This window comes from Prionailurus viverrinus, chromosome D3 (genome assembly GCF_022837055.1).
Source record: "Prionailurus viverrinus isolate Anna chromosome D3, UM_Priviv_1.0, whole genome shotgun sequence".
Taxonomy (NCBI): Eukaryota; Metazoa; Chordata; class Mammalia; order Carnivora; family Felidae; genus Prionailurus; species Prionailurus viverrinus.
Window position 1 is genome coordinate 36,193,083 of NC_062572.1, and position 25,411 is coordinate 36,218,493.

The following is a 25,411-nucleotide window of genomic DNA, read 5'->3' on the forward strand; positions in this document are numbered from 1 at the left end:
TGTTTTTAATTTCATAAAACTCATGCAGCATTTAAAATCAAGCTTTTAGTACTATTTAATAACGTGGGGAAAAACTATTTACAGCACAATAGCAATATTTAAGTACATAAACATTTATGCAAAACAAATCGTAAGAACGAGAATGTGAACAATTTTCTCTGAATTGAAAGATCATAAGTGACGTACGTTTTCTTCCTACCCTTCTACATTTCATAAATTTTGTACCCACTATGCATTATTGCATAAAAAGAGGAGAGAGTTCCATTAGAGGATCTGTAAGCATCACTCTAATTCTTCTGTTTTTCTGTTTGGCTATTGTTTTTTAAAAGTACATTCTATTCTCTCTTCAATCGAAGGCATCGTAAGTTTTGACACTCACAGGATTTAGGTGGAGCTGGGGCCCAACAGCATAACAGTTACACATTACAGGCGAGCAAACTGAGCTCCGAAGACGGAGGAGCCAGAAGACAGCCCCCGAGAACACAGCCGTACAGCACAGAAATAAAACCCCTTACAGGCATCCATCCCACCCACACTCCACCACTTGGTCTCGTGCTCCCCTGGCTTTGCCAAGGCTGTCTTCACTCCCGGGAGTCCAGCCCTCCTTCCAGCACTTTTGCATGGCCAACTGCTACCCCTCCTTCGACATGGCGCCTGAAAATGGGCATGAGGAATCTTTCTGAAGTGACAGAAACAGCCTAGATTTGGATTGTGGTGATGGTTACACACACTGGTTAATTTGCTAAAAAATCACTGAATTATACACTTAGAGTAGATGGATCTGATGTGTATGTAAATCACACCTAAATAAAGCTGTTTAAAAAAAAAAAAAAGGTCAATTACCAGCAACTCTTTCTCCAGGAATCCTCCCTCATCACTCCTTTTCTGTGCCCCCCAAATCTCTGGAACACACCTCCAACACCTCCAGCACTGCATGCACCGTGCTGTGTTTTCACTGCCTGCACACCCACTCGTCCTGTCCAGCAAATGTGTGAGCTCCAGCATTTAACACAACACAGAGCATTATGGGAAGTACTCAAGCATTTACTTAATGAACTACTTAGTTTTTTCCATGTTCTCAACATATTGTGTCTGCCGATGAGACGAAGACTAGAAGGAATGAACGTCACTGACCTTTAGCCGTACATTTTAGTTAAGGAAACAAAGCAATGGAGCCCGAATTTTATTTGAGCTCCTGTGGTTTCAGCCATGTTCATATACATTAACTAACCTTAGTACATAGTGTTAGAAAAGAAGTACTTTTTCGTGTTCACAAACAAGGGAACCAAGGCTCAGAGGGCCGCAGTAACTTACATTAGTCACACAGCAAGGAAGAAGTAAAACTGGGATCTTCTTTCCACTACGCTGCCCTTTCCATGTAACACCCAGAAGAGAGGACATTCATGCCAGAACAGCACAGTTAAAGGCACAAGCAGAAAACACGGGGCTTATTTGCAGGATGGCTGCAAGCCTGGTCTGACGGGAGCAGTTCCTGGGAAGGAGGCTAGGGAAGGCTCGGAAGGACAAGGTGGACGCTGAACTGAAAACCAACCGAATGCCAAGCTGAGAACTTCAGCCTTGATGTGGGAGCTGACTCATCACCAATTCCAAAGCCAGTAGTGACAAAACTGATGCTGAAAGGAGTCAGAGCAGGAACATGCACAATCAAATGCCGCGCAGGCATGTGGTCATTCTCTCCCGTGTTCCTGCGGCGTTTTGTAACTTACGCCTATGCGCACACTCACACACATTCTCCCAGCTCCTTTACTATCATTACTCAGTTTCCATACTAGACTGATGAAGAAGACACGTTTGTCCATAAAGTGCTTAACAGATTATCTTGTAAAAACTACTTTAGAGAAATATTTGTTGACTTGCTTCCCTATAGTTGGGAATGAGTGAAAGGAAGGGCAGCAAGTAGCAGCATATGAAGGGGTGAAGGCCTGAAAACAGGATGATTTAAAGGCAACAACAACTGGTGTTTCCATTAAGGCACACTGTTTTGAGAACTGGGGAGCCGCAGCAAGCCTAAACTTCACCAAATAAAAGGGCAGAACAGGCCTCAAATGGTCCAATTTGTTTAAGTATAAATAGCCAAAGATAAGAAAACAAAAATTAGAAATTCCTAATTCTAAATTTGTAAACATTTGAAGAAAGAATACCTATCACTATTCCTCCTGGTAAGCACAACTAGAAATCCTGGATAATAGAGTTAAAAATAAACAAAAAACAGACAAAAGACAAAAGGCAGAGAAGAAGGCTGGTGGGTTAGGGACTTCAGGATTCTAACAACAACAGAGCTGTGAGTTCCCTGCATTTTCTTTTTGCCTCTACATCTCAGATGTGCTTCTCAAGAAGCCCGAAACCCAGAATCCCAGACAGGCACAGATAAAACAACAAAAACCTGCTCTCTCTAGCCAAAGGACCAGGAAAGGGGCTGCCTTGCAAGACGGCCTTGCAAGACGAAAACTTCCAGATAATAATGGTCTACCCTAGGCAAACACCAAAAAACCTGAAGTTCTGCCCCTATCTGCACCAGTAAGAGGGAGATTAGATTTGTGCCCTCAGGTGGTGGCCCAGCACCCCCGCTGGGGGTTGTCAAAAAAGGACAAGTAGGGAGCTGGGGCCTTTCACACCTGCCAGCTGGTTAAGAGTGCTCTGCTCCTGCAGGGGTGTCTATGGAGACCAGGTGAAGAATCTGGACCTCCATCCCACACCCCCAAACTGTAAGTAACTAAGCACCCTGCTCCACTGCTGCTGGGTAGTCTCACAGGACACCTAGTGAAGAGTCACAATTTTTCATCATCACCCAGTGGTAGTGACGCCACCCCACCTGAGTGTCAATGGAGACCACATGGGAAAATAAAAGCAAAAGAGAAAAAAATTAATTCTCCAAAGAAAAGGTTAATTGTACAGAAAGCAAATCACAACACGTAGAATTAAAACCAGTAATTACATCACATGCAATGGACTAAGCATTCCAATAAAAAGGCAGGGATGGGGCGCCTGGGTGCCTCAGTAGGTTAAGTGTTTGACTCTTGATTTTGGCTCAAGTCATCTCACAGTTCATGAGTTTGAGCCCCACATCGAGCTTGGGATTCTCTCTCCCCCTCTCTCTGCCCCTCCCCCATCCACGCACACCTCTCTCGCTCTCTAAATAAATAAATAAACATTTTTTTAAAAGACAGAGATAATCAGACTGCACAAAAAGCAGATCCAACTGTATGCTTTTTACAAAAGGTCCACTTTAAAAATAATTATTACACACGGGGCGCCTGGGTGGCTCAGTAGGTTAAGCGTCGGACTCTTGATTTCGGCTCAGGTCATGACCTCACGGTTCGTGAGTTCAAGCCCTACACTGGGCTCTGTGCTGACAGCTCAAAACCTGAAGCGTGCTTCAGATTCTGTGTCTCCCTCTCTCTCTGCCTCTCCCTTAGTCGCACTCTCTCTCTCTCAAAAATAAAAATAAAACATTAAAAAAAAATTAAAACTGTAAAGGAGGGGAGCCTGGGTGGCTCAGTCAGTTAAGCATCTTTCTCTCAGGTCATGATCTCATCGTTTGCAAGTTCAACCCCTGATTGGGATCTGCACCGACCCTGTGGAGTCTGCTTGGGACTCAATCTCCTTCTCTCTCTGCCCCTTCCCCACTCACGCTTTTTCTCTCTCTCAAAATAAATAAATAAACTTTAAAATAAGATAAAATTGTAAAGGAAAAAATGGGAATGGGATGGCAAAATCTTAGCAGCAAAATCATTAAACAAATTGAAAATATTAATGCACAAACATTAAAATACTAAAGATTATATGTTGCATATAAAATACAGTACAGAACCAGGAGTTGCACTATACTAAAGGTAAAAAGTGTTACCTCTGCAGTATCTGACAAAAAGTACTAAAAGTATAAAGCACTTTTATGACAGTTACCGCTGAGGTAAAGCAAAGAAAAAGTTTCATAAAACTAGACTCAATGGTTTAAAAACATTCACTTTTCCTAAAAAATAAAATAAAAAATAAAATAAAATAAAGTAGAATAGAATAGAAAAATAAAATAAAATAAAATGAAATAATAAAATAAAAGGGGCACCTGGGTGACTCAGTTGCTTGAGTGTCTAACTCTTGATTTTAGCTCAAGTCACGATCCCAGGTCATGGGATCAAGCCCCATAGGGCTCTGCGCTCAGCATGGAGCCTGCTTGGGATTTTCTCTCCCTCCCTCCCTCTCTCTCTCTTTTTCTCTCTCTCCCCACCCCATTCTTCTACCCTGCTCTCTCCAAAATTTAAAAAATAATAATAAATAAAAATAAAAACATAGACCTTTTCTCCAAAGAACTAAGAGAATAAAATTATTCTTTTTTTTTTTTTTTAATTTTTTTTTTTTCAACGTTTATTTATTTTGGGGACAGAGAGAGACAGAGCATGAACGGGGGAGGCGCAGAGAGAGAGGGAGACACAGAATCGGAAGCAGGCTCCAGGCTCTGAGCCATCAGCCCAGAGCCTGACGCGGGGCTCGAACTCACGAACCGCGAGATGGTGACCTGAGCCGAAGTCGGACGCTTAACCGACTGCGCCACCCAGGCGCCCCTATTCTTTTTTTTTAACATTCATTTATTTTTGAAGGTGAGAGAGACAGAGTATGAGTGGGGGAGGGGCAGAGAGAGAGGGAGACACAGAATCCAGAGGCAGGCTCCAGGCCCTGAGCTGTCAGCACACAGCTGACAGCCTGATATGAAGCTCGAACTCACAAGCCATGATATCATGACCTAAGCCAAGTCAGATACTTAACCGACTGAACCACCTAGGTACCCCGATATACGTTATTCTTAAAACAGTCTTTTCTGCTCTGGTACCAGTATTAATCAGCTCATGTAACAAGAATCATCCATGCAAAAGGACAAAGTAATATAAGTAGGGAAGAAAGAAAGATTACTAAATTAAAGTCTCCCAAAATGAGCTTCTGAGAATAACTCTAATGTTTTATTATACTTGATAATATCTACACAGAAAAAGACCTATGCCAGAAAACCAAGAACTTGCTTAACTAGTTTATAAGTCAAACAAATTCAGCATTTTATAAACGTTCTTTATTAATAAATACCAGGCTAAAACTCAGTAGAAGCAGGTCTTCCTTGTTTTTATAGTTTTAAAAAATAAGCTGTAAACTAAGAGTCTCCAATCTAAATCTCCACAAGAGAATCCAAATACGGGCTCATTAATACATTACCTACTGAACCTCTAACTAGCATTAACCTACTATTTGGGAATGCCAAATTTTGTAAATAGTATCTGGACACACAACACATTCTTGTTCTTCAAATGATGTGGAAAGAAACTTTCTCAGAATTAAAGTTCAGATCACAAGAGACCACTAAGCACCCCACACAGTAACTGAAGAGACCTGCACTGAAGCACGTTACAAAGTTTCAGAGCGTAAGGGGACAGAATGAGATTACTAAGAGATTCCTCCAGGAAAAATACTTACAAAGATCAGGACAAATATGTCAACAGGAACACTGGAAATTTAAAGACAATGAAGAAGTATCTTCAAAACTCTAAAAGAAAATTAGTTCCAACACCCATTCAAGTGTACAGGTGGAACACAGACATTTTCAGACACACAGCATCAAGGAATGCACTTCCCATACACTTTCTCCTGAGTTCCAAAGACCTGAGTGCAACCCTGGAAAGCAGCAAAGGAAGCCCCAGGAAAAGCAGGCCTGTGACCAACTACTGACGCAGTCCACAGTGACACAGGAGGAAGAGTTCCCAAGCACAGTGGGATGTACAGACCTCTGGCCATGTGGAAAAGAAGAGTAAAATCTGGTGAAGAGCTGCTGGGGCTTTTGGAATAAATTGGTCATAAGAACAGAATAGAAAAACAAATAAAAACAGAAGGTAACCAACCATTAACTATAAGGAAAAGAAAAAGGCAGATGAGAAAATGAAATTGTAGTCTATCGCCTAGCTCAGCATTACCCATTTGTCCAGTCATCATAATGAAAACAATAAACACTGACTCAGTCAAGCTCTGTGACAGGCAGGATTGCATCAGAGGGCTTAAGGGAGGGAATTCTGGAAAAGGTATGAGACCTAAATCCTCATCTACCACAACGCCCAGTTATTTGACAACACCTACAACTGGGATCTTAAAAAAACAGCAGTGTAAATATATTATTTAGAAATAAGGAAATAAATAACAAAAGAAATAAGACTGAGGGGGGGTGCAAGAATGAGGCAGGGAATAGCGTTTTCCATTGTAAGTCGTTCAGTACTATGTTTGGGGGGGTCCCCAAGATCATCCCATGACCCACGTAACTCCGCATATAGTTATACCCAAGGCTGAGATTTATTACTATGAAAGGTTGGCAAAAACAGCAAAAGAAAAGGCACATGGAGAGAAGTCCAGAGGAAACCAGGCTCAAGCTTCCAAGAGCCCTCCTGCAGTGGGCTCACAGAGACAGGCTGAATTCTTTCAACAGTAACGTGTGAAGTGCTGTCTGCCAGGCAGCTCCTTAGACTGAGCCCAAGGTCTTTGTGGAGCCTAGCACGTACAGGACTCCAGACTCCCAGAAAGAAAGCAGGTTATTCAGCAGAAACCGCACTGTTTTTACCAAGAGTTGAGACACAGTAAGCCACTCTTCTCATCTAGGAAAAGTTGAATGTACTGTGCAAAACATAACATCAAGTTTTCCTGTGTCAGCCAGGACTGACTTTGCAGGCAGGCCTTTCGATGGACGGCAGTCTCAGCCAGCTGTAGTAACTCTACACGAGCACTACCGGATACCTTAAACTATCTTAAGAATTATTCTGATACAATTTTAAAACTTAAAAAAATCATGTCTCACACACACAAAGAAGGATGCTGGCAATCTTATTTTAAAACCAAATAAAAGAGAAAAAGGGATTTCTCTTAAAATATGAACGTTACCGTCCAAGAAAAAAAAAATGTTTTAAGTTTATAAACGAAATGGGACCTATATAATCCTTCAGATGAAGCAGATAGGGTTTAGAGGGGTTCATAACATCAGCAGTGAGATTATCCCCATGATAGTATGCTTGAGGTTTATGACCTATGCCCAGTAAATGCACACGAGTATTCACATTTACAAGCTTGACGACAATTTCTCATGCACATCCCCACAGATCAATTGCCTTTGTTACATAATTAGTCCTTTCAAATCTACTAACAACTATTTAGGGCTGTACCTTAATAGAGATTTTACTCTTTATGTGAAGTTATTGTTTCTTTTCTATACCCTTCTTATATATTGTAAGACTTCATCTTTAGTTTCTCCCCTACCCCCAGGTGTCTATCCAAACAAACAAACATTTAATTAGAGTCCCACATGCCACTCACAGAAATTCACTGAATGACATAGTGATTTCATGTTTTCTACTCAGCTTTCTAACATTACCAGTGTCACTGATTAAAATAATACGCCTACGGGTGCCTGGGTGGCTCAGTGGGTTAAGTGTTGTCTGACTCTTGATTTCAGCTCAGGTCATGATCTCATGTGAGTTTGAGCCCCACACAGGGCTCCATGCTGAAAGTTCAGAGCCTGCTTGTAAATCTCTCTCCCCTTCTCTCTCTGTCCCTCTCTCTCTCTCAAAATAAATAAACTAAAAAAAAGAAAAAAGAAAAAAAGAAACAATATGCCCGATATTCATGTAAAAGAAAATTTAAAAATTTTAAATTCTGAAGTTCATTATAATGAAAATGAATGCATTTTCAATGCTGACAACTACTATACAACTAATGACAAGAAAACAGAAAAACTAACAAGTTAGTTCAGGAAATTAACATAATGCAATCTGTAAAATCAACCTCCAGATGAGAATGAAATCTGAAGAGCATAAGAAATAGACTCATAAATACAGAAAACAAAACTAATGGTTGCCAGAAGGGAGAGGGGATGGCAGTTAAGCAAAATGGGTAAAGGGTAGTGGGAGGTACAGGCTTGCAGTTATGGAGTGAATAAATCACAGGGATGAAAGATACAGCATGGGGAATATAGTCAATGGTATTGTAATAGGGTTGTGTAGTGACAGATGGTAGCTAGGCTTGTGATGAACAATGCATAATGTATAGACTTGTGGAATCATTACCTTGTACACCTGAAAGTAACGTAACAATGTGTGTCAACTATGCTTCAAGGTAAAAAATAATATAAAAGAGCATAGCTTATGTCCTTTATTTAAAGTGAAAGTTCAGGGGCGCCTGGGTGGCGCAGTCGGTTAAGCGTCCGGCTTCAGCCAGGTCACGATCTCGTGGTCTGGGAGTTCGAGCCCCGCGTCAGGCTCTGGGCTGATGGCTCGGAGCCTGGACCCTGTTTCCGATTCTGTGTCTCCCTCTCTCTCTGCCCCACCCCCGTTCATGCTCTGTCTCTCTCTGTCCCAAAAATAAATAAAAAACGTTGAAAAAAAAATTAAAAAAAAAAATAATAAAGTGAAAGTTCAGACTCTAAGGATTCGAATGTCAAGTGTTGGAAAATGAGCAGCCAAAACATACAGAAAATAATTCCACCTTCTGTCTACAAGGTAGGCTGGAAAGGACACAGTTCAGTCCTATGTGTAGCTGCGCAAATCAAAAAGTAGAGATGTATATTAAGTATCAGGGGAAAACCCACAGTGGACTCTTGCCTTTAAACAAAATCAAAGTGGTATCACTAGCAGTCATTCTATACACAGGACAAAAAAAGTTTTCTTATTAAAAAAAATCATAATACATATCATTCGGTACTTATCAGTGAAACAGAACATTTTTAGAAGTATGGTATACCCTTTTGAGGGGTGAGAAGACAGGCCTCCTTCCTGCCACATTTCATAATCAGATACTTCCTGCCACATTTCATAATCAGATAATCTATTCTCAAGGAAATCTTACATGAGAATTTAACTGGAGAGTATAAGGACAAACAAACTTTATTTAACAATAACTTTTAAGACACACACCAAAGGAGGTACCTGGTTGGCTCAATAGGAAGAGCATGCCACTCTTGATCTTGGGGTTATGAGTTCAAGCCCTATGTTGGGTGTAGAGATTACTAACAAACAAACAAACAAACAAACAAACAAACAAACAAACTGAAAATGCACACCACTGGTTGCAACAGAAACTGGGCAGAAACACCTAGTCGATGGTTCCCAAACAGTGCACTGAGGCACCCAGAGCATCATAAGCCAAGTCATAAAAGAGCCATGGGGCATCTTCAATTTGAGACAAAGAGCAGTGCTCAACATCTGTCAGACACTGTACAAACTACCAGCTAAAAGAAATTCAATTTCAACATTAGGTTGAGCTACATTCCTGTCAATGGCATATTTTTGTGAAGTGAGATTTTGGGGATAGTAGCTATAATTTTTTTTGAAGTACCATGTGAAAATCAACATGGGATAAGAAATGACAGTGGTAATGTCCAATCTGATTACAAAGTTATTAATATGTATAGTATCCAGCAGGCACAGGCAAACCATTTAGTTATTTAAGAGTGAAATTAGGGACGCCTGGGTGGCGCAGTCGGTTAAGCGTCCGACTTCAGCCAGGTCACGATCTCGCGGTCCGTGAGTTCGAGCCCCGCGTCGGGCTCTGGGCTGATGGCTCAGAGCCTGGAGCCTGTTTCCGATTCTGTGTCTCCCTCTCTCTCTGCCCCTCACCTGTTCATGCTCTGTCTCCCTCTGTCCCAAAAATAAATAAACGTTGAAAAAAAAAAAAAAAAGAGTGAAATTAAAATATTATCCTCTCTTTCAATTTATGTGTATTTTTTTCAAATATGAACTAAATTGTCATGACATAAATACACATTAAGTTGTGTGAACATAACAACATAACATGGAACTATTAGACATTTCCATTAGGCTGACACCAGATCTCAGAGCAGGATATGTACAAGACGAGACTGAAATATCATGTCATTAAAAAAAAATAAAGTTACAAAAGATGCTTGAAATCAAGTCCAAATGACTCAGAAGGCAACTAGAAGATGATCCCACTGGTCAAAAATTAATAAAATAATTGCAATGAACTAAAATGTATCAAGTATATTTAAATCCATGAGTTCATAATATACTCAAAAATAAAATTCACTGGTCACTTTGCAGGATGCTAGAGAACCATCTCATTATTTGGAATAGCTGGTAAATAAAGGGGGAAAAAGGCATTTATCCTGAACTTCCATTACAAAGTGTTGATGCAGCAAATTTATTTTGATCAAAATCTTCCACCTAATAAACAAAGAAATGAAAGACTATCACCACTTAATAAGCAAGTTAAAAATGGGTACTGGTAATGATTATCAATGGCTGCTAATATCTTACGCAAAAAAGAAACACCTTAATGTGCTCTCTGATGGACACACACATCAGCCTTGCAAAAATAAGCAAATAAAATCTTAATCTGATTAAGCTTCAAAATCTAAAGGGTATGGAATTTAGTTTCTTTAGTTAATATTTTGTAAGAAAAAGAGAGCGGGGAGGGTAAACATATAAAAATTAAGAGACTTAAGACCAAGAATGAGAAGACAAGCCACACTGGATGAAAATATTCATAAAAGACTATAATGTAACAAAGGACTGTTATCCAAAATGTACTAAGAACTGTCGAAACTTAACAATAAGAAAACAAATCCATTTAAAAATGGGGTAGAACAGACACCAAAGAAAATATACAAATGACAAGTAAACATATGAAAAATGCTCCATATCATTAGGGAACATTTCTAATTAAAATGATGAACCTGATTAAAAAAAAATCTAGATTAAAAAAAAATGATATATCTATTTTTAACATTGTTGGGGCACCTGGGTGGCTCAGTCAGTTAAACGTCTGACTTCGGCTCAGGTCATGATTTCACGGTTCATGAGTTTGAACCCCACATCTGGCTCTGTGCTAACAGCTCAGAGCTTGGAGCCTGCTTCAGATTCTGGGAGAGAGGGAGCTCTCTCTCTGACCCTCCCCCACTCACACTCTGTCTCTCTCAAAAATAAACATTAAAAACATTAAAAAAAATGTTTTTGTTAACTACGTATGGCAAAGGATGTTAACTAGACTTCTTGTGATCATTTTGCAGTATATACAAATATGGAATCATAACATTGTACACCTAAAATAAATGTCAGTTATGCCTCAGTTAAAAAAAACAAAACAAGAAAATACTATATACCTATTAGAATAGCCAAAATCCAAAATGCTGACAAAACCAAATGCTGATGAAGATATGGAACTATTACTCAGTGCTGGTGGAAATGCAAAATGGCAAAGTCACTTTGGAAAACAGGTTAGCAGTTTCTTATAAAACTAAACATCCTCATACAACATACAATGCAGCAATCACACTCCTTGGTGTTTTGGTATTTACCCAAATGAGTTGAGAGAACTTATGTACACACAAAAACCTGCACATAAGATGTTCATGGCGGCTTAGAGAATTACATTTATTCATAATTGCCAAAACTTAAAAGCAACCAAGATGCCCTTTCGTAAGGGAACGGATAAATAAGCTGTGATATATTCAGACACCAGAATATTATTCAGTGATAAAAATAAATGAGTGGAATCTTAAATGGAGGAAGAATTTTAAGTGCCTGTTACTAAGTGAAAGAAGCCAATCTAAAAAGGTACATACTGGGGCGCATGGGTGGCTGAGTCAGTTAAGCAGAGTTCAAGCCCTGCGATGGGCTCTGTGCTCACAGCACAGAGCTTGCTTGGGATTCCATCTCTCTCCTTCTCTCTCTCAAAGTAAATAAATATGTAAACATTTTAACATAATAATAAATAAAAACAAAAAAATTTTAAAGGTTACATACTGTAGTGACTCCCATTATATGACATCCTGGAAAAGGCAAAACTCTGGAGACTGCTAAAAGATCAATGGTTGCTGTGGCTGTGGAAGGAGGCAGGGAAGGAAGAACAGACAGAGCACAAAGGATTTTTAGTGCAGTGAAAACATTGGGTGATAACACAATGGTAGGTACATGTCATGTATTTGTCCAAAACCACAGAATGTACAACACCAAAGTGAACTTTAATGTGGACTGTGGACTCTGGGTGATTATGAAATGTCACTGTAGGGTCATCAAGCATAACAAATGTACCACTCTGGCAAGGGGTGAAGGGGGTGCTGATAATGGGGCAGGCTATGCATATGTGGGGGCAGGGGGCATATGGGAAATCTCTATCTTCTGCTCAATTTTCCTGTGAACCTAAAACTGCTTTTAAAAAGTCTGTGAATTTAAAAAAAGAAAAAGTAACCTAAGGAAAACCTAAGGAAGCTAAATTTAATGTCATAATATGCTCATTTTCTTAAAACACTAAACTTAAGTTGAAAAACTTGGATGGTATCTGCTGCTTTCCAATTGTGTTACCACACTAGCGTGTTAACAATATAGACTTCAACGAGCCTCTTCTCCAGTTTTACATCCACACTTTTGTTTCCCATGATTTTCCTAAGCGGAACGTCAAAGGTCTTGATTTATTATTTTAACTTCCGAAGAAACTACTTAAAATTGCCAACATCTTAAAATTGCTACAATTTATAAATTTTCCTTACAAAGTCTTCTTTCTAGTATAGGAGAGAGGAGCTTTCTTCCTCATCTTCCCTCTCTTTTTTCTCTTCAGTATTTCTGTATCCAAACTGGGGGCACCTGGGTGGCTCTGAAAGCAATTCCAAATGTTTCACTAGTATTTTTGTTTTTAACAATTTTTTATGCAGAAGCTTCATATCTAAATATTTGTACAACTTTCTAAGGCAATCAGTTTTAAGGACTTCACTCAAAGAAATAGGCCTAGTTGGGGCGCCTGCATGGCTCGGTCAGTTAAGCGGCCCACTTCGGCTCGGGTCATGATCTCACGGTTTGTGAGTTCCAGCCCCGCGTCAGGCTCTGTGCTAACAGCTCATTGGAGCCTGGAGCCTGCTTCGGATTCTGTGTCTCCCTCTCTCTACCCCTTATCCACTCATGCTCTGTCTCTCTCTGTCTCTCAAAGATGAATAAACAGGGGCGCCTGGGTGGCGCAGTCGGTTAAGCGTGCGACTTCAGCCAGGTCACGATCTCGCGGTCCGTGAGTTCGAGCCCCGCATCAGGCTCTGGGCTGATGGCTCGGAGCCTGGAGCCCTGGAGCCTGTTTCCGATTCTGTGTCTCCCTCTCTCTCTGCCCCTCCCCCGTTCATGCTCTGTCTCTCTCTGTCCCAAATAAATAAATAAACGTTGAAAAAAAAAATTAAAAAAAAAATGAATAAACATTAAACAAATTAAAAAAAAAAAAGAAAAGAAATAGAAATACTAGTGCCTGGTACGCAGCAAGTGCTCAACAAATATTGATTCCCTCACTCCATGTACTACAACTGTTTAGAATGGAAGATATACATGTTTAAAGATATACATGTATCTTTGTATGTGTATAAAATATCTCTGCAAGAACATACAAGAAATTAAGCTGTTCTTCCTTTGGCAGCATCTTTAACGGCTGAGAAAAACACAGTCATATTTGTCTCATGCAGACTCCCTTCCCTCTGTAAGGAAACTGGGAAATATCCCGACAGAGAGCTAATTTGGTAAATAGGAAGTATATTGGGCTCTGGAGTCTGATGATCTGGGCTTGAATCTTAACTCTGTCTGGAACACAACTATGGGTTTTGACTAAGTACCATCACCTTTCAGAGACCAAATTTCCTTATCTGTACAAAAGAATACTGACATCTGGCAAGGCATTGGCAAGATTAAGTAGAATGGAATCCCTCATATATAGTAGGCATTCAGTAAGCAGTAATAAGATTAGCCAATATTTACTTGTGCTGTAAGTACTTGTGTACTATATTAACTATAAGAAAAGCAATAGTATAAAGATGTCTGGACAGAGCACCTGGGTGGCTTAATCGATTAAACGTCTGACTCTTAATTTCAGCTCAGGTCATGGTCTCACCCTCTGAGATCAAGCCCTGCATTAGGCTCTGTACAGGCCCGATGCCTACTTAGGATTTTCTCTTTCCCTCTCTCTCTGCCCCTCCCCTGCTCATGCTGGCGCTCGAGCTTTCACTAACTTTAAAAAAAAAAAAATGTCTGGACAAAACTTGAAATTTTCTAAACTATATTTCTCCCCCATCTAACACTCTGAAAAATGAGGTTTTTCCTGCCTTTTCTTTGTGATTGTCCCTTTGAAAACCCCTCAAAAAATTTTAAAAACATCGTAAACACATTTAAAAAGCCAAGAAGAGGGGGGCCTGGGTGTTTCAGTCAGTGAAGCATCCAGCTCTTGGTTTCAGCTCAGGGCATGATCTCACGGTTCTTGAGTTCAAGCCCCGTGTCAGGCTTAGCGCTGACAGTGTGCAGCCTGTTTGGAATTCTCCCTGTTTCCCTTTCTCTCTGCCCCTGCGCCCTGAGCGCCTGCATGCTCTCAAAAATAAATAAATGAACTTTAAAAAAACGTAAACTTTAAAAAAATAATAAGCCAAGAGGAAGCGTGGAAAAAAATACTGACATTACATGTGGCAAATATTTTATAAAATTTTTTAAAAAGAAAAAAAAGGGGCACCTGGGTGGCTCAGTCGGTTGAGTGTCTGACTTTGGCTCAGGTCATGATCTCACAGTTTGTGGGTTCGAGTCCCACATCGGGCTCTGTACTGACAGCTCAGAGCCTGGAGCCTGCTTCAGATTCTGTGTCTCCCTCTCTCTGCCCCCGCCCTGGGTGGCTCAGTCGGTTGAGTGTCTGACTTTGGCTCAGGTCATGATCTCACAGTTTGTGGGTTCGAGCCCCACATCGGGCTCTGTACTGACAGCTCAGAGCCTGGAGCCTGCTTCAGATTCTGTCTCTCCCTCCTTCAAAAATAAACATTAAAAAAAAAAAAGTAAAAAAAAAGAAAAACAAGGGGTACCTGGGTGGCTCAGTTGGTTAAGCATCTGACTCTTGATTTTGGCTAAGGTCATGATCTCAGGGTTTGTGGGATAGAGCCACACATCAGGCTCTGCACTGAAAGCATGGAGCCTGCTTGGGATTTTCTCTCTCAAAAAAAATAAACATGCATACTTTACATACTGTATGTTAGCCAATTTGACAATAAATTATATTACAAAATAAAATCTAAAAAAACATTAAAAATTTAGAAAAAAAGAAAAAAATGGTAGAGGGTATAAACACAAAACACACAAAAAAGAGATTTTAAAAATTAAGGAATAGGAAATTAAAGACATTTTCTTTTTTAACTGCAAATCTTCTGAAGATGAACAGGTCTGATACCCAATAATGGAAGGGTGTGTAGAAAGAGACACCCTAATACATTAGTAGCAAAAGTGTAAACTGATACATTTAAAAGGGCAATTTAACAAAACCTATCAAAAATTAATATTCTCACCTAGCAATTCCACTACTAAAACCTTATCCTCAAACACACAAAAGCAAGAATATAAGTAAAAGGATACTTAACATCACATTTATAACAGCCAAGAAACCTTTATTTACATTGCATCTCTATACACATCTAAAATCCTTTAAAAATAAAGCACTGAGAAGACGAATATGCTGGCTTACTGTATGCTACATGAAATTCACTTGAACTATACAAATACCAGGTAGCCTAAAAGTTAAGTGTAGTGTAATAGATGGAATGTTGGCAAAATGCTGGCATAAGAAACAGCAAAAGTCCACCCCTCCATAAAAGCAACTAAAAACTGTTAGAATCAACTTTTCCAGAACAGCAGAAACTAACCCAAAGCTTGCAGCAATCCCAGGATTACTTATTCAAGACACCGCTAAATCTTGGTAAAAACACAGAGCTTTGTGGCATTTAACTTACTCTCGTCCTACCCTGAGCTCCGCAGATCAGTGGCAGCCATGAAAACAGCAGCACACGTTCCCAGCACTGGCCGGCAGAACAAACCTCATTCACAAACAAACTGAAACTATTTGTTTTGACCTACCTAAGGGCTCCCTGGAAGACTTTCTGAAAAGTCGAGCTTTATCTCACCTAATACTGCTACCTCAGACTTTCCCCAAAGCTAAAGCCACTACAGGACACAAAGGGTATTTGCCAAAAACATTTACAGGCAGTGTTTTCAGCGCTGCTGCCTGATGCAATGAGTAAAAGCTGGGGCAAACAAACTGACCAAAAAACCTTGAGTGGTAAGGCTGGGCGATGAGATGTTTTGGGAAATAAAGACCTTGAACAGATTCCTGGGAATCTAGGACGCAATGTGTATGCCCAGGGCTGTGCACATGCTCAGGAATTTTGCCAGCTCTTGACTTTTTTTTTTCTTCCAGTACTTGGACTATGTCATCCCACCACTTCCTGGCCTCTATGGTTTCTGCTAAGAAGTCAGAGCAGTTGGCTGTTAAATGATATTGAGGATTCTTGTATGTGGGGAGTCACTTCTGTCTTGCTTCTTTCAAGATTCTCTGTTTTTCAACTGTTTGATTAAGAGTCTCAGTGTGAATTTCACTGAGTTTACTGTACCAAGAAGGCTCACTCTGGACGACCCTGACCTTTATACAAACAGGAAATTAAGACTAACCAGAGCTGTAAAGTGGCCGAGTGCTCAAGGAATACTTCAACAGTAGCACAACACCCCTCTGAACATACTGGGAGATGTTTTTGGTATGAAATGTTTTAAGGAAATACCTGTCCAATCATTAGCTGACCAATAAGCTAACAGAACACAGACTTCAATGGGCACACATAATAAAGAATATATATACTTTAGAAAATTAGTCCAGAAAAGTTTCTAAACAACTAACAACAGTTACAAGTAGCAACAACCCTGGGGAAAGAGGAGAACCTAATTTCCAGAACTGCCATTTTATAATACTCAAAATGTCCAATTTCAACAAAAAATTATGCACATGTAAAGAAACAAGAAGGAATGGCCCACACACACAGGGGAAAAAAAAGCAATCACCGGAAACTCCCTAAGGAATCCCAGGTATCAGACTTACTAGACAAAGACTTTAAGATCTGATTTAAGTATGTTCAAAAGCTGAAGGAAATGATGCCTAAAAAACTAAAAGAAAGCGTAAGAATTCTGTCTCACCAGGTAGAGAACATTAATAAAAAGACAGAAATTATTTTTAGGGGCACCTGGGTGGCTCAGTCAGTTAAGCATCCAACTCTTGATTTTGGCTCAGGTCATGATCTCATGGTTCACGGGTTCAAGCTCTGCATCGAACTCTGTGCTAATGGCGCAGAGTCTGCTTGGGATCCTCTCTCTCCCTCTCCCTCCACCCCTCCCCTGCTTACATGTGCGCTCTCTCTCTCTCTCTCTCTCTCTCTCTCTCTCTAAGTCAATAAACACTAAAAATAAATAAATAAAAATTAAAAAATTATTTTTTAAAGAATCAAATAGAAATTCTGGAATTGTAAAGTATAACAACTGACATGAAAAATTCACTATACAGACTCAACATCAGATTTGAGAAGGCAGGACAAAGACCAGTGATCTTAAAGACAGGTCAATTGATATATATCAGTCTGGGGATCAGAAAGAAAAATTAATGAAGAAAATATAACAAAACCTAAGAGATCTGTGGTACACCAGCTGGCATACCAAGTATAGTGGCAGTCCCAAAAGAAGAGAGAGAAAAGTGAAGAAATAATATCTGAAGAAACTGTGGCTAAAAACTTCTCAAATTTAATGAAATATTAATCTATATATCAAAGAAGCTCACTAAACTCCAAGCAGGAGAAATTCAATGAAATTCACACTGAGGCACATCTTCATCAAATAGTTATAAAAACAAAGAGAGAATCTTGAAAGAAGCCCACGGAAGTGACTCATCACATACAAGGCATCTTCATTCATTAACAGCTGACTTCTCATCAGAAACCATACAGGCCAGAAGGCAGTGGGATGACATAATCAAAGTACTGGAAGGAAAAAAACTGTCAACCAAGAATCTTTATCTTGTATAATTATCCTTCAGAATTGAAAGAAAAAAATAATACATTCTCAGAAGAAAAAAATCTGAAAAAATTCATTGCTAATTGGCTTATCCTACAAGAAATGCTGAAGGAAGTCCTTCATGCTGAAATGAAAGGACACTAGACAGTAATTTGAATCCACATGAAGAAATAAAGAACGGCAATAAAAGTAACTACATAGGTAAATATAAAAAATAGCATAAATGTATTTTTCATTTGTATCTATTTTCTCTGCATAAAGCAACAGTTTTAAATCAGATGGACATACAAGGTATAAAGATACAACTTGTGACAACAGCACTATAAAGGGGAGTAGAGCTATAGGAGTACACTGTTGAAATTAACCTGTTATTAATCTGAACTAGACTAATACAAATTAAAATGTTAATCATAACCCCAGGTTAACCACTAAGAACTAACTCAAAACTATGTAGTAAACAAAATATAGGAATTAAAATAGTACACTGCAAAGAAACAGAAAAGGCAATAATGGAAGAAATGAAGAATAAAAAGAATTTTAAATATATAGAAAACAAACAGTAATAGGGCAGGAGTTCTTATTAATGAATAATTACTTCAAATATAAATTGGTTGAATTCCCAAAATTAAAAGGCAGACACTAGCAAAACAGATTTTTTTTTTTTTAAGATAAACTATCTATTGCCCATAAGACACTCACTTTAGGTTCTAAGACACAAGTTGAAAATAAAAAGATATTTCATACAACCAGTAACCAAAAGAGTGCTGGGAGGACTGGCTATACTAGTAACAAAATAAATTTTAAAACAAAAATATATTCTAAGAGACAAAGAAAAATACTTAATGATAAAACGGTAAGATAACAATTACAAACATATATGCACCTAATAACAGAACCCTAAAACACATGGAACAAAAAAACTAACTAAATTGAAAGGAAAAACAGTTCAACAATAGTTGAAGATTTCAAAATGTATAGACTAACTAGACAAAACATCAATAAGAAAAAGAGAAGACTTGAACAATACTTTAAACTAAACCTAACAGAAATCCACACAACACTCCACTCAACAATAGCAGAATACAGATTCATCCCAAGTGCACCTGGAACATTCTTAAAGAAAGATCATATGTTAGGCCATGAACAAATCTGAATAAATTTTATAAGATTGAAAGCACATATGGTATATTCCCTGACCAAAATGAAATAACAATGAAAATCAATAATTTGAAAAATAATTTTTAAATTAAAAAATATGTAGGAATCTTAACCAACATTTAACAGAACATCTGACAGACTAAGAATAGAAGGGAACTTTGTCAAACTGATCAAGGGCATCAGTGAAAAACCCATAGTTAACATTACAATTAATGGTGAAAGACTGGAAGCTTTCCTCCTAAGACCAGTAACAGGACAAGGAGATTTGTCCTTGCCACTTCTATTCAACATTGAACTGGAAGTTCTAGCCAGGACAACCAGGCAAAAAAAAAAAAAAGCATTCACATTGCAAAGGAAGAAGTAAAACTGTCTCCATTCACAGATGACAGAATCTTACATAGCAAACCCAAAAGAATATACTAGAAAATTATTAGAGCCAATAAATGAGTTTAACAAAGTTATAGGATACAAGATGAAGATAGAAAATTAACTGTGTATGATGATACAGTCCAAAAATGAAATTTAAAAAAAATTCCATTTGTGGAGGTAAAAGGTACAACATAGGGAATATAGACTTTTCAGACCGGAGGACTCAACAATGTTAAGACAAAATAATAATGCCCTAACTCAAAGGGATTCAATGCAAACTCTATCAAAATTTCAACAATCTCTTTTGCAGAAATGGAAAAGCTGATCTTCAGTTTAACATGGAATTACAATGGGCCCTGAATCAAGCCACAAAAAATAATGAAACAGAAGAAGGTGGAAGACTTACACTTCCCGATTTCAAAAGGTACTACAAAACTATAGAATAGCCAAAACAATGTAGTACTGGCATTAGTATAAACATACAGACCTACAGAATTGATTTGAGTCCAGAAATAAACCCAAACATCTATGGTCAACTGATTACCAACAAGGGTGCCAAGACTATTCAATGGGAAAAGAATGGTCTCTTCAACAGATGGGTATGAAACAACTGGATTTCCACATGCAAAAAACTGGACCCATATCTCAGACCACACATAAAAATTCACTCAAAATGAATCAACACCGAAACATAAAAACTAAAACCATAAAACTCTTAAAAGAGTACTAGCCTAAATTTTTACATCCTTGGATTTGACAATGGATTCTTAAATATGACAACAAAATCATGAGTAACAAAAAGGAAAAAATGGACAGACTGTGCTTCATCAAAATTAAAAACTTTTACTATCAGAAGATGTTATCAAGAAAGTAAAAAGACAACCTAAAGAATGGAAGAAAATATTTGCACATCATCTATTTGATAAGGGTCTAGCATCCAGAATAAACAAAAAGAACTCTTACAACGCAAAAACATAGAGACAACCCAATTTAAAGTGGGCAAAGGACTTGAGTAGGTATTTTTCCAAAGATGACCTACAAAAGCCATTGAAAAGATGGTCAATATCATCAAATCAAAACCACAATGAGATACCAATTCACACCCACAATGATAACTAAAATTTTAAAACCCAGAACATAACAAGTGTTGGTGAGGATATGGAGATACCAGAATCCCTACACTGCATGATGAAATGGTACAGCTGCTTTGGGAAACAGTTTGGTACTTCCTCAAAATGTTAAACGTAAGAGTCGCTATACGATCCAGCAATTCTCTTCCTAGGTATATACCCAGGAGGAACATACATCCACACCAAAACTTGCACATGAATATTCACACCAACATTATTCACAATAGCCATAAGGTAGAAAAAACTCAGTCACCAACTGATCACTGGATAAACAAAACATGGTGCAACCAGGCAATGGAAGATTATTTGGCAATAAAAAGGAATTAAGTCCTGATATATGCTACAATATGATAAACGTCGAAAACATTATACTGAGTAAAGGAAGTCGGTCACAAATGATAATATGTATGATTCCATTTATACAAAATGTCCAGAGTAGGCAAATCCAGAGAGAGCAAGTAGGTTAGTGGTTGCTAATGGGTGGGAGTAGGCAGAATGGTGAGTGACTGACAACGAGTAAAAGGTTTCTTCCTCGTGATAATAAAAATGTTCTAGTTGACTGTGGAGATGGCTGCACAACTGTATGAATATACTAAAAACCACTAAATTGTACACTTGAAAAAAGCAGGCTTAAATCTTTGCCATGTTAAAAATCACTCCCTTAACCCTTTTTACCTTCTGCTAACACCTCTTTCCATTCTTCACAGCTAAGACTTATTTATTCTTGAAATAATCTACATTTATTTTCTTCACTCTCTGACCTTCTACTAACTCCTCAATTCAATAAAACCTAGTTCCTTCCCCAAAAGTTAATTGTATTAAGTAGAATTTAAGTTAAGCATTAAGTAGAATGTTACAACTGATCTTAGTTATTAAATTCAATAGACTCCTAACAATCCTTGTTTAACTCAAGTTCTCAAAGCAGTTAGAGCATAGCTGTTTTTTTTTTTTTTAATTTTTTTTTTTTCCTGGAGAGTTGGTTTTGAAGTATAACTTCCTTTTGAAATGATTCCATTTTGGCTTCTATGACATTTTCTCATGATTTCTCTGCATCTCTAAACACAGGAATTTCCCTTTCCAGGTCTTCTTCCTCTATCTGGCTTTAAATGTTATTCTCCATTGTCTATTTCCAGGACTATTCTCCATTGGTAAATTCTTCCTACATGGTATTACCTAAATCAAAGGTTTCAGCTACCACCTAGAATACAGCCTGCTGACTTGCACAGTAAGACTTCTCGGAGACTCCAAATCCACACACCCGACTCTGCAGCCAATGTTTCCACTTGAATGTTTCATAGATTAACTCCCTGTTCAGTATATCCAAAAGCTAAAATACTGTTCCTCCCCAAGTTTGCTCCTCTTCCTGAAGTCCCTGTCTCAGTACAGAGTTGACCCTTGAACAACATGAGTTTGAGCTGTGCAGGTCCACTCATATGTGGTCTTTTTCGATAAACACAGTACTGTACTGTAAACGTATTTTTCTTCCTTATAATTTTCTTAATAACACTTTTTTCCTCTAACTTTACCGTAAGAATACAGTATATAACACACATGACATATAAAATATGTGTTAACTGACTTTGTGTTATCAGTAGGGCTTCCAGTCAACAGCAGGCTATTAGTGGTTAAGTTCTGAGGGGGTCAAAAGTTATACATGAATTTTAGACTGCGAGGGGGTCAGCACCCCTACCCCCTGCATTGTTCAAGGGTCAACTGTACTTTACCATTGTCCATTCAATCACCTAAGTTAAAATCCAACTGTAACTGAATCCTATGAATTCTACTTTCTAAATGTTTGTGCTAGGAACTTACTCCTGTGTATCTCCACTGATGCTACCTTAAACGTAGGGTCTTACTTGTCACCTCAATTATTACAAAAACTCCTAACCAGTCTCGCTGCACCCTGCCTTACCTCCCCTCCCTCCCTTCTGAAATCTGCATTCTGTAATACCAGAATGATCTTTCTAAAATGAAAACCTTCCAAGAATCTTTCCTGATTAAAATCCATGAACTCTATTATTATTTATAGGAAAAAAAACCCTCTAGAATCCCTAGAATGGCATGCAACGCTCAAGGATCTATCTAGGCAGCCTCATCTTCTGCTACTTCCCACCATAAACCCAATGCTATAGTTGTAGAGAACGACTTCTAATTTTTAAAAGTGTTCTATGCTCTCTCTAATCATGTCCAGCTTTCCTTCTGCCTTAAGTTCCTTTCTCTCATTTTCTGCCTCCATCATGCCTACACCTTCAAGTTTAAGAATTTAAAGCATGAGGTACCTAACACAACACCTAACACACAGCAGGGAGTTAATGGGTTGAGCTGGCCTAGGCTTCTCTTTTCTTTATCCTGTCTCAGTGACTCTATTTGCTCACAAGATAAAAGCTGGAGTTACTTCCACTGTGTATAAGACTATCCATAATTTCGCCTCTGCCAACTCACTATGGCAGCTTAGACCCCTGTGCTTTTGCTCACACTCCTTCTACCTAAATGCCCATCCTTTCTCTTTTCATCCCCTCCTATACATAACGTTTTCCTTACCGCTGCCACCTTTCTCAATCTCTTCTTCTCTTCCCTTAGGAAACTGGCCACTATCTCCTTTGTACACCCTGTATACGCCCACACTTTGTCCAGTCAAAATAATCTTAAAAACGTACTGTACTTGGTAACGGTTCAAGTCAGAGATAGAATCTGACCATTCTGAAAGCAGGGGCAGTGCCTTATCCATCTGGAAGTCTTCTTCACCTGGGACAGTACCTGCTGCTATGGAATTATTACTAGTAATTCTCCCATACTAAATGACCTGCATTCTTCCTTATTCCTCCCACATATACTAATTTAGGTTTCGATCAGGAATTTCCTTTCAAAAAGGACATATTTGGGGGTTACATTCAGGCCCAATCTCTCCTTGCCAAGCAAACAGCTGTGCAGACACAACGATACAAATTAAATATTCATTTTCTGACACTTCTGGTTTTCTAAATTAGAAAGACCTAAAATGAGAGATTATTTTGAAGAGAGAGCAAATTAAGTTATGGTACATGGCCTCAAGATTCTTTGTTCAAAGAATTACCGCCCTATGGTTACTGTTAAACTAGCCTACTCCACTTAAATCTACGGGTCACTTTGAAAAGTGGGAACCACTCTACTAACTTCCTTCCTACCTCTCCTACTGCCAATACAGTTTACAGCAATTACTCATTTTCGGGAAGACACTCAGAAAGGAACTATCAAATCACCAAGATAACTGGAAACGTGTCAAGTGAGGTTACCTTTCTTATTCGCAGTCCCATTTTTTCATTTGGAAGTGCTGCCTCCATAATCACCAAACCAAAAGCGAGCTTGCTCCTTATCACCACTTAAATATTTTATGAATAACTCCCAAGGATGATGGAATGCTACCTAAAGTTGCAGCAGCCTTCGAACATGCCCACTCCACTAAAACAATTCAGCGAAAGCTTTTCTAATCAGGCTAGATGGTGTGTGAACTCCATGTCCAAACGACTGCACTTCTCTTACCATGCACATTCAAAGTATCTCGACTTCACATTTTAATTACTGTCAAGAACTCTACTAGGCCTTAGAAGTAACAAGCTGCTTAGGCAAGAGGGAGGCTCGGAAGTCAGGAATCGCAAAACTCGAAAGAGCGTAATTATTTCAGGTTAAGACTGAGGTGTGGAATATTGTGTAAAACCTGTTCCACTCCGCTAAGGATAAATTTTAAAAGGGGGAGGGGGGGGCGACCTCAAGAAGAGCCTTTTGGCACAAGCATACTTGAGAATGAGTTGTAAGAAGGATTCTCAACTCCAGATCTGTCCCCATTCGCACTGAAACCTGAACGAAAGACCGAAGCACTCAAAGGAGCTCCACTGCTTCCATGCCAGCGGTGGGAAACATCAAGAGCCTTTTCCTAGCCCACTGGGCAAGTCCCGGAGACGGGTCAATACTCCGGGTGCGATGAAAAAACAGTGATTATATAAAAGACAGAGTCCCCTCTCCTCCGTTCCGGTGCCCAAGAGCTGCCCTGAGGCCTGGAGACACAAGGGGGGAGGGGCCCGGTTCCCGACCCTCCTCCTCCGGACCCCGAGAGCACCAAATCACAAACGCGGGTACCACGAGGGAGGCCCGGCCGGCAAATGGGAGGAAGGGCCGGCAAGGGGGCGAGAACTGGGGAGAAGCCTGCCCGGGATGAACCCGCACTCGGGGCAGCCACGCCCCCCACCCCCAACTCCAGCCCCGCGCGCGGCGAGCTCCCAGCCCCGCACGCTGCCTGACAGACGCCGCTGCGAGGTGGGTGCGGAGAGCGCCCCGCGGGCAGGCGAGGGGCACCGCCACGACCCCCGCACGCCACCGCTGGCCGCCACTGACCTGTGCCTGACGCCGCGCGACCGCCCGCCCCGCCGCAGCCGCCGCCTCCTCGCGCTCACCGTGCCGCCGCAGCCACCGTAGGCGCCTCCTGCGCTGCGCCCCTGGCCGGCCTCGGGCGCCCCATTCCCACCCCGCCCCAGCCTCCGCCTGTTTACAATGATTGGGACAGAACGGGACGAGCCGGCCCAGCGCGCACGCGCATTCCCTCCTACCGCCGCTGCCGGCTTCCCGGGTCCTCCTCTCTGCGCTGACGGCTAAAGCCGTCAAGGGCAAACGCCCTGTGCCCTCGCGCGGGGCACGCTGGGAGGCGTAGTTCTCCGACGCCCAGCGCCCAGTTTACGTGAGGGCCCTTCGTCGAGGAAGCACACTACAACACCCTGGAAGCACCGCGCCTCCTTCGGCCCAGGGGCTAGCTAAGGAAGCTGAGGGAGCGCGCGAGAGAACGCGCCGCGCGGGTGCTCAGCGAGCGCCTGCGCAGTCCCCGGTCTTGGGGGACTGGGTGGGATGTAA

General features: G+C 40.0%; 1 protein-coding gene across 1 annotated transcript in view; it reads right to left on the reverse strand.

The window, feature by feature from the left end:
* The window catches only part of RALBP1 (ralA binding protein 1), a 49,462-nt gene extending 24,414 nt beyond the window's left edge, over positions 1–25,048 (reverse strand). The window contains exon 1 of the mRNA XM_047828798.1: positions 24,902–25,048. The gene's annotated coding sequence lies outside the window, so the exon portion shown is untranslated. The remainder of the gene's footprint in view (positions 1–24,901) is intronic.
* Positions 25,049–25,411: the final 363 nt, after the last annotated feature.